Below are 10,785 nucleotides of genomic sequence, written 5' to 3'. Positions count from 1 at the left end.
TTAAAAGAAATCCCTTACGGTGCGGACACAACCAAGTCTTGAAAAGAGAACCTACTAACATCTATTTTATTAATATTATATGAATCTTCAAAACTTATAGATACACATGTGGCACCTTTAACATATTAATAGTCATGTCATAGATAAATAAAGCTTGAATAGCCTAAAGACCTAAAAACAATAGGTCATTGTCTGGCTACGGAAGGCGATGTAGTGAATAGCCAAGTCCTGTATCTTCACGCAAGGGTGAGGCCAGTAGAATCAGCCTGATGAACATCTTCTAAAGGGGCAAAGTAGAGTGCAGATTATGGCAACACAGATCCGTACTAAAACTATATTAAGTATCGGCAAGGAGAAATTGCATATTCATATTTTGTAGGCTGTATGTTTTGAGTCTTAACATATTATCAACCAACTAGTTATCTCTCGGATAATGTTCAAATAAACTAAAACAAAGTAGAACAAAAACACAATAATTAAAATTACATAAATTCATTTACGACACTAAAAGTAATAAATTGAAATGCCGAATATTTTATAGCTTTGTAAATTTAAGATATTTTCCAAAATATATAGATGGAATTACATTTTAAGCACATTTCAATTACCAATTCTAAACCAAACATTTCAATGTAATCGGAACTGCAAACATCGATGCCGTGACAGCCCTGTTCAAACATAGAACGGTGTAGCAAAATGATTCTCAGCGCCAAATCCCAGTTTAAATCGGACAAATATTTGGGATGCGATTAAGAGGGACGGTGATTGATGGGAACATGATATTTAAGCATAGAGTAACGTACATTTTAATGTATGTAGAGAAACAAGGGCAATTTATGTGTTTTTACTTTTTACATTCAATATTATCTTTAGTCACGAAACGCTAATTCTAAGACGTAGGTATCACTAGAAAAGCTGTCATATGGGAAGTAAGTTATAAATAAAAACTAACAAAAGTTCTACTTATTTTTTGTTACATTATGTACAAAAATTTTAAAATTTATGTGAAAATGTCTAAAAATAAAATTACTCTCTTCTGGCTTTACTCATACATAGTATGCACAACTCAACATAACCACCCGTTAAGAATTTCCCACGGGGACAATTACACAAATAAAGGCTTGTCCAAATTCAAATTCAAATTCAAAATTCGTTTATTTCCTCTTTACAAATGTCCTAATGTAACATACAAATATAAAAACACGCCTCTATCCCGGAGGGGTAAGCAAGCATATATCACTTGCCACGTACTAAAGTAATACTTAATTAATAAAATCAAAACAAAAACCTACGAACTTACTAAATCCCAAATTTAAATTAACCTGTGAGATCTGCTCTATATTACTCTTCGCTAGGTGACAGCTGCTAAGGGCACAATAGCCGTATTTTGTAGTAGTTTTAAAACAATTAAACACATTATGATAGCGCAAACATAACGGGCCCGCTTGGGAAAAGTAACCACGCGTTTTTTGTACATCCCTTAGTTTATTTCATTGAAGAGTACTTTGTTTTTTGTGACGTCTAAATGTTAGTTGAATGAATTTGAAATTATTTGAAAAATGGTATAATTAACTTCTTTCTTGATATTGCATGCTAATTAAAAAAATATTTGCCATTTAGATTTTTTATTTTAAAATGAAATAAATTTAATTTGCTGAACAATAATAGATTTATATATGCTAGTTAGGGTGACGATTTAAAAAAGCAAAGGATTGATTTTGTATCAAGATCGTTTGATCACTTGACAACCATTTTTGTCTACAAATAATTTTGAAAACGACCTTTTATTAAGTGTACTCAATTTTTATTAAATTTTGTAAGTATTATTCATGAAGTTTATATTATGTTCAGAATGATACAAAAAGTAACGCCACAGGAAGCGAGATCTTTCAGAAACAATTATTTACCCATACATTACAACTCGCCAAACATCGGCAGCTGACACGCATATAGCATTTCATTCGCCAATTCTTTGCACTGCAGTGTACACAGGCGGACAAAGGTGTCCAAATAGTCGGTATTTTTAAAGAAAGGTAAGTAATGCGCAGGCGCCGCCGCGGGCTTTGGGTGGTGTTATGTTACAGTTGGTCTCTTGTGGGAGGTGCTTTCTGGAACTGTTTTTAGATTGGTTGAGAGAAATCTGCTACTATAGGTTTAATAGATAGTTTTGTCAGATTTGGGATCATGAGATTTCTAGACGCTAAAACAGACGTAGGTATTTTTCATTATATTCTATTTGGACAAGTCTCCGTTGAACTGTGCAGGGGACAATTAGGTTTTGGACCGTAGCTCTATTTATTATGCTAGTGGTTCTCAACATTTAAAAGGTCATTACAGGCGGCTTCTGTCCAAAATCCATTCTGATCTTATTCAGAGATAAGGTGCCTATATCACCATCACCCATGATTCTACCATCCTTGCGGTTATACGAGCAGGAGTTCGCTACCCTCAAGTTTGTTTTCTGACAGAGCACTCTGTCTTGACTCTCTACAAAATCTCTATAGTGTCCTTTTAGTTCTAGAGACTGACAATACACGTTATGCCTTGCGTACCGTGCCATCGCCGAATGGTCGCCCTGATCTGTTATCCTGAAGACCGCCGGATTTTTCTTAAAAAAGGCGGCTGTCAAAATCTGAAACGAAACATTTAAAATCGATACACTTAGCGATGTGTAGATAATGTATGGCAGAGGAAGCAGGTTTCCTCACGCCTATCTTTAGTCCTACCGTTTGGCGGCGAGATCAAAGGCCGGGTGGCGCTAAAGTGCTGGTAATAGACCGTTGTACCGGGCGCCATGTGTTACAAGACTAGTTTGAAATTATCACTCCTGACAGTACCGGCGGATGATTCTTATTTTTACATCGCCTCAGTACGTGTCTTTTTCACAAATCCCGTGGAACTAGACCCTCTTCTGAGATGAAAGCTGTAATGTATTCTATAGAAATTCCTAACTAACTATATAATATGTGCTAAGTATTAAGAAATTTCTGAAATTCTGTGAAGTAAATCTTCGACGACAAACTCATTTTCCGAGTATCTATTGAAAGGAAATGTTTCAATAGTTATATTAAAATGTGTTAATCATAGAAGCTATTACTAAATATTGCACAGTAGTGGCACAATTTGGATTAAAAAAGAAATCTTTACATACTTACAAAGTATAACTACAATTAAGTATTAAATTTGGTGTAAAATATAACCTTTAAAAAAACTAAATGACAAACGCTTAGAATTCAGAGACAAATTTCACAAATAAACAAATTAAAAGAAATAATAACCAACTTATATGTTGGTTATTATTACATTTTTTTCTAAATAAGTTTCTGTTTTCTATCGTCAAATACAGAGTAGTCGAGTTACAGGCCGCCCGAGAAGGCCATGTGAAAAAACCTCTATATTTACACTTGCAAGTGTCGGCGCCACTTGTGGTGTTTACGTGGGATTATGGGCATTATTGTAAGCTGCTTTCGAAACTAATGTGCGGTCGCCGATTTTTTTTTTTTCAAGGTGAAGTGCCAATATTAGATAACAGATTTTGAAGAAAGTACTTTAATTTTAGATATAACCTTTATTAAGGTATTTATTGTTATCTGTATTTGTATTATGAGGTATTTCAGTTTGTGGTTAGCGATTATTGTTTTTTTTTTTCATTTGAGTAGACAATATTTAAAAAAAGCAACGAAGTTGTAAGAAAGTATGGTAATTGCGTATTTTGTGTGCTCATAAGAAACATTTTGTTTTTTTTTTTATATTTCATTCCCCTTACCCGGAACCTACAATGTCAGATTGGGCAGGTCTAGTTTTTACCCGAAGCACCTCCCCCTTGCTCTGCGTACTTTGCAGGGGAACCAAATTAATTGAAACACGATTACACATCTAGTTGCATGAAATATGCTAGGGTTCTTCACGATGTTTTACCGGTTAAAGCATCGGTAAGACCTTTAATTTTTATATAAGTACTTGTATCTTTGATATTCAATACGTGAAAGAAAGACACACAGTCAGTACACAAATTATCATAACAATTATGACATTTATTTTTTAGACATGTGCGCTGTAATGGACATTCTTTAAAGGTAGTTATGTCCAGAAAAGGACATTATAGTTGGGTGACAGACATTAAAATGCCTCCGACCTTATTTATGTCACCGTTTCTTGTAAACGTTCTATGATGTTGGTTTGTTAATATTCTTTACATATGAGTCTCCTTATGAATGAAGCGAAAGATGAATGCGGGGATCGTGGCAAGAGGAAAGATGTAGTTCTACTTCTCCGGGAAAGAGGCATGATTTTATGTAGGTATGAGTCTTCTTTTAAATAGCGTTTCATACAAACGTAGTTTCGTTTTCATTTTCAAACGATGCGTTGGCTTTTTATATAATTTTGTCAAAATAAAGTACAACATATTATTTCCTCCTTGGGCATGATAATTGTTAAAAAAGTTGCAGGCCGCTCTTAAAACTCATTTTCCACTGTTGGGCATAACCCTCATATTCGCTTTCATTGGTTTTTCTCATTTTTTTCATTTAAGTTCCAATTTTTACTTAAGATTAAATATACCTACCGAAAATATTTCATACATCGTAATTTATGTTCACTTTTGGATGCATTTTCAATTTATAAACTAACACCGTAAAAGTTGTCCGGAAAACCGAAGATTCTGTCTAAAAAGCTGCTAAAAGCTTACAGTTTTTTACTTGCTACATAAAAAGCTTTTGAAAATGCCGCGCCACTAAGTACTTTCATTGCTGGAGAGCACAGGATGAGCGGATTATGTAGGATTTATCAAAATATCCTTGAGTTAAGTAGGGTACCTTTTGCGAAGTAAGTAAACATGTTAGGAAATATAATTAACTGGCAAATTTTTAAGATCTTCACTCCTAATTTGTGAAATCAATGAGGCGGAAAAGGTTAAACATTCGTTTTATAATTGGGTTTATTCAAAGATGTAAGTATGAATATGTACTTCTTCAGACGAGGGAAGTCGGACAAACAAACACATTATCATATTTTCACATTATTAATATTAGAATGGATTACTAAAACCAGACACAGTTATAAAGTATATGACACAGGTGAAAAAGAAGTAGATATATATACTGTATAGGTAGATATTTTATTGCGGCAAAAATGGCAGAGCGAGCGATAGGGAGAAAATCCATTACCCACCTCCCGAACACTTGCATGATCGGTACCGTAGAGATGCCACTCGCTCATGATTATATCGACATCGATTTATTCATTCGAATCTACGAGAGGTGATGCTACCGTGAATGGCACACCGAACCGAACGGTTCCGACGCTTACACGACGACGGTATTACATCTTTATCCACACTAATAAATAATAAAGAGGAAAGATTTGTATTTTTGTATGTTTGTGTGGAATAAACTCAAAAACTACTGGTCCGATTTTGATAAAATTTGGCACAGATATAGAATAGACCTTCAAAAGTGACATAGGCATAAATTTGTTTTGAAATAAATTTATTTCAAAATATAAAACACAAAAATATGTCCACCCGTGCGAAGCCGGGGCGGGCCGCTAGTGCCTTATATGTATAGTAGAGAGAGTATCACACCACTTGAGAAAACGTGTAGCTCCAGATTAAGGAAACCGTCATCCATCATTAGGGATCCTAAATGGTGGAATTGAAATTCAGAAAATGTCTGGTTACAAGCTAAACGAAGAATCAGGTTTATAAGCTTTCGTCTTCATTTAGTTTTAAAACGGCGATAGAGAAGCAACTGGCATACAGTTTTTCCTTCGTTATTAAACACAAACTAGTAGCATAATTTTAATTCAGGAAATATGTCGATAGATTTTTTCCCCACCTCTACACAAACATATTAGAGCGCAGAGCGTCACATTCTAATCTATATTCAAATTGGCGCGCCGCCGCCGCCATTGTGAAAACGCTATATTTTTCCAATTTCGTCGGGAAACTCCTACCGTTTTGCATATAAAACATCTTTTACAACGTTTATGCCATTTTATACTTTATGACAAAGCAGTAAAGATTTTATTTGCTTTTGAATTGTAGTTGTTGGATGGAAATGTGAATTGCAGTTTGTTTATTGTTCTCTTTCTTTTGATTTTTCATTGCAGTTTTAATGTTCGTTTATAGCGTTTATGTAGTAAGTATTTTAGTATATATTTTACTTATTTTTTAATCTATTGGCAGACTTCATTATAGGATTTTTGAACTGAATATTTTAATTCAGGTTATTATTACATCAATGACTAAAGAACTACGCCTTGCTGTTCCGCTTCCATGTCTTATTCTCTGTAAGTGCCGACAAACGTACCGGTCACTGAAATCAAGTGTTAGGCTTAATATCTTAACAACACAACATAAGAAAGTCAAAATTTCATCTTAATTCTACTAGTAGTTTTAGAAGTTAGCCTGTGCATATATATAATGCATGCAAGTTCATGCAAGTTCCGATATAAAAGGAAAAAGATGAAATCCTATTCTAAAATACTGCCCATAAGAATAATTCTTGCAAATATAAGAACTTTATCTACAAACAGCCATTACAAGTGTAACCGCGTTCGCAGTGCACAAACAAACATATAGAATATATTGCTCGTTTTTCAATACATGTCTTTATTTTCAATATGGGGACATTTGTTACGGATCCAAGATGGCGCCTGCTGGACAGAGGGCCTTGTTTGGACAGCATAAGACTCGGGAACATTGGATTTAGAGAGAATGGATGAGACTGATATGTGATTCCCTTAATAAAATCACCCCTTAATCTCTTTTGGGCTACATAGAACCATATGTCAAGAAAATCAAGTGTATCTAAAGATTGGAGCTACAACTTTCTATTCGATCCAGAACAGTTCCATATTTGTCATAGGCGTATACTTGTCTCAGAATATATATCTCATAGGTGATTTATGTAGAAGCTTCGAAAAGACTAAAAGACTACGGCCAGTTGGATGGAATATATATAATTAGAAGTGTAATTCATGACATCCAATCGTAAAAAAGCGAAATTGTAATATTATAAACTTATATTTAGAAAGATTAATTTACAAATTGCTTGGCCACAGAAGCTACTGACACTGACCGCAAGCAGAATTAAAATAATGCAAGCAATATTGGAATATGAGTACAACTACTCTTATTCCTAGAGCTGAAAAGGTTAGATTGTAGAGAAAAAGAAAGCTGTGGCTACGCCTTAGAAGAATGGGTAAGTAAACATATGTATTACCTCTTTTACAGTTTTCACTGTCACTTCCATGAATACTAAATCTCCAATAGCCAAGGCACGAACCTTAAAATAAGACATCGGCGGACTCATATTATTTTTATTTATTTATGATTATTTGCATGGGGCGCGCGGCTTGTGACAACGCTGGCGCTATTGTTTGCCCAAAATAATAACCAGATATAGGCATTTTTGTTTTATTTTCTTATGCCGTCATGAAACCCTTAGTGAGCCGGTGCTCGGGGCATATATTATAAGAGATGGCGTTTGAATAAGCTCAAAACAATAATGCGTTTGTGACTGACGCTCGAGAATTTACGGCGATATAGCGTCGAAACTGTTCGCACGATTGTTTATGCTAATTGTTGGGGGTTGTTGTGACCTGAGGCTTTGTGGGAATCATGGGAATTTCTGGAAATCGCTGTACATTTTTTGGTTTGATATGTTTGTTGGTAGAGATTATTTAGTAACGTGATGGGGGTAATCCAAAAGAATGCCATTTACAGACTTTCAAAAGAACTCGTGCACTTTCGTATTCCGTAGAATATGGCATTCGCTCACATCTAAATGCCATTAAAAAACTGCAAACTTAAGAAAATATTAAAAAAAAAGTGTTGTGAAAACGAAACAACATACTTAACAATATTGTGACTTCGTGAGTTAAACCAGTAAGTACCAGGTAGTAGATAACAGCCTCACTAATGACTCTGGAAGGAAAATAATGTCAAACTTCTTGTGCAATTGCAAATTCATCGCTAAAAAACGCACTCAATTCGTTTCCAAAGATGGCGGTCCATAATAAATACTGTTAAAATACCAAGACCGGCATAATTAGCCACACGGGCCTCCGAAACCGATGGTGACACCATAAATCCAATTACAAGTGAATTAATTCGAATAATACGCCGTCGGTATTTTTGGAGACAAAAAGTCGACCCGTTTTGGGACAATCTTGGGTGGTGATTTATAAATTGGGATTTGGATGGGGAAATATTGGTTATGGCAACACTAAAAAGAAGTAAGGTACTTACTGATGTATTTTATTAAAGTATTCTAAACCGGACCTTTGCTAAAACTGCAAGGGAATGCGAGAAACATTTTTTAAAATCAAAAGTGATGGAATTTGTAATTAAGTTTGACTTTGTGACCAACTAAAGAAATTGTTGCATTGACAAAATTATTCTAACTTTTTTTCATTTACACAGTCATATATTAATTGTCTTAATTACGACATGACTCCCAACAACAATCATATGAATCAAGGAGACAAAACTATTTTCACAAGATCTCCATTATAAATTCCGATTCGTGGTGTCAGCGGCAGCGTCCTTTGCCTTTTTACTTTTTTTATTTTATTTTTTCTCAGGTAATGAATCGTCGGCTCCTTGGTCCCTAATAAATACTGGCTACTGGTTAATTGAAACATTATAAAGGAGATCTTATCACTAAAAGACACCGCACGCATACCCCAATCCAATGTTTTAGGAATTGGGGACCGGATTTAATTTTTTTCAACCTTTATTTGAATATTTCGGTAACAAACAGGTAAAGGTACAAAAACAATGAGCACTTAACAATCCGTGCAAAACAAAATTTAATTCAAACTACAACATGTCATTGGAGTTTATATAAAGTCGAAAACTGTATGCGTAATGACGAAATAATTTTGCAATGTTTGACTAAGGTACCAAGAAATGTTGAACTGTAATATTTAAGGGTGACAATGCTTATGATGTATCAAGTAACGATGGTTTTCTGAACACTCAGATAGGGTGGCGCGAAGATGCCCGCAGTATATATTCTAATAGGCTATTAACATATAATGCCACTGATTGGACGGATGCGAAGCTGGCAAAAGCAGGCATTGGTAACATTTGGTTTTACTGATTTAATCTATACGTTTGCTTCTGCTAACGAAGAAAATGCACAAGGAATTTATGCCGTGCAAAACTTAGATTTGCACAATACACAAGTAGCTGGATACATGTGTCGTATAACTCGCGACTATAGGAGAAGCGCATAATGCAACATATAATCACGGAAATCACTGTAAAAAGCTATATCATTAAGGAATAGGTTAAAATAACAAAACTATACCATGTAATAAATAGCAGATCAAGCATGTAGACTCAAAAGTCAAACAAGTCTGCAGAAGTTTTAAAAATAGGCGTTACTATCATCTTAACTGTCAAACAAATGAGATACAATTATCCACGACTTGTTACTTTATTATACAAGGATATAGCCAGAAGTAAGTACCTGAAACACCTATGGGAATACTGCGATAAACTTGCTTTTATCAAGAAAAAAAATCAAAGTAAAATATGGCAACACTGAATAAAAACAATTCACCGAAGGTTTTTAACCCCTGCGCTACGATGGCGCGCGATACGGTAGCAAATAGCGCTACTTTCTCGCGATTCACGTTACCTCACACTAGCTAGTTTCCGAACTAAATTTGCTGTGACACACACTATTATGATTATCCTTCAATATTCAACTTTAACTGTAACAAAATAAAGTATTCTTTTAAATGGCAAAATTTTAGACATTACACGTTTGGAATCGAATGAAATTTAAATTCTGAAAATCTTCATTCCATTTTCAAAACGCTGTACGAGTCAAATGTTTTAAACGAAATTTCAGTTCTATACTAAAACAATAACGTTGTGTATCGAGTGAGTTTAACCTAGCACAATTATCTGGTAGAACTAAAGAAAATTCCTACCAAGATGAAGCAATGTAGTCATACTGTGACGGGAATAAAGTTGTTTTTCGTATGAGTTACGTATGACGTAGAACATTCCGACATGTAATGGTTGTATGCATGAAGAGCAACACATAAACTGCATTGTAGGTGCACCACGCTTTTGTACAGCCTAAATAGGGGAGCTACGATAGTATGGAAAGAGATATCATGTTTGTGAAACAATTTTAAGGGACTACCAATCATTATTTTTGAATTATTTACTGGCTCATGCGGTACTATAAACTAAAGAGCTTAATGTCACACCACCAAATTTAATTTAGTTCTTCACAATTTATATGCTATCGTTTTAAGACACGCTAGCACTTAAGTTAGTAAGTAAGTTTTAATAAAAAGGTACTTAATAAGTGTACAATAGCGAAGCTGTAGGTAAAAGCCAGTATAAAATAAATCCTACTCCACACTACCTCAGCCGTGCACGCCGCATCGTGTGGGACTGAAATAATAGGCTCGCGCGCTGGGAGGTATTGAGACATCAGCCGGTATTACTGTCTGTTCGTCTGTGCTCCCTCGTTAGGGATACCTCCTCATCTACTGTACTCGTATTATCCATCTCTTTTGGTACTGAAATAAAGGTAAACAATTTTGAAAAGGAATAAATATTTTAAATAAACCATCGTTATAAGCAAAACTAATTAATTATGACATATGTTTTTTTTATTTCGCTTTACCTCTCAATCTCAAGTACAACTGTAAATGCATTTTTTAATATAGAGACGGATTAAAAATTGAATTTTTTTTGGTAAAATAAATATATTGAATGTTAGACTAAATAAATATTTTGTGGAAAAATCATCG

This window comes from Amyelois transitella, chromosome 23 (assembly GCF_032362555.1).
Source record: "Amyelois transitella isolate CPQ chromosome 23, ilAmyTran1.1, whole genome shotgun sequence".
Lineage (NCBI taxonomy): Eukaryota > Metazoa > Arthropoda > Insecta > Lepidoptera > Pyralidae > Amyelois > Amyelois transitella.
Note: the sequence above shows the minus strand (reverse complement) of the source record.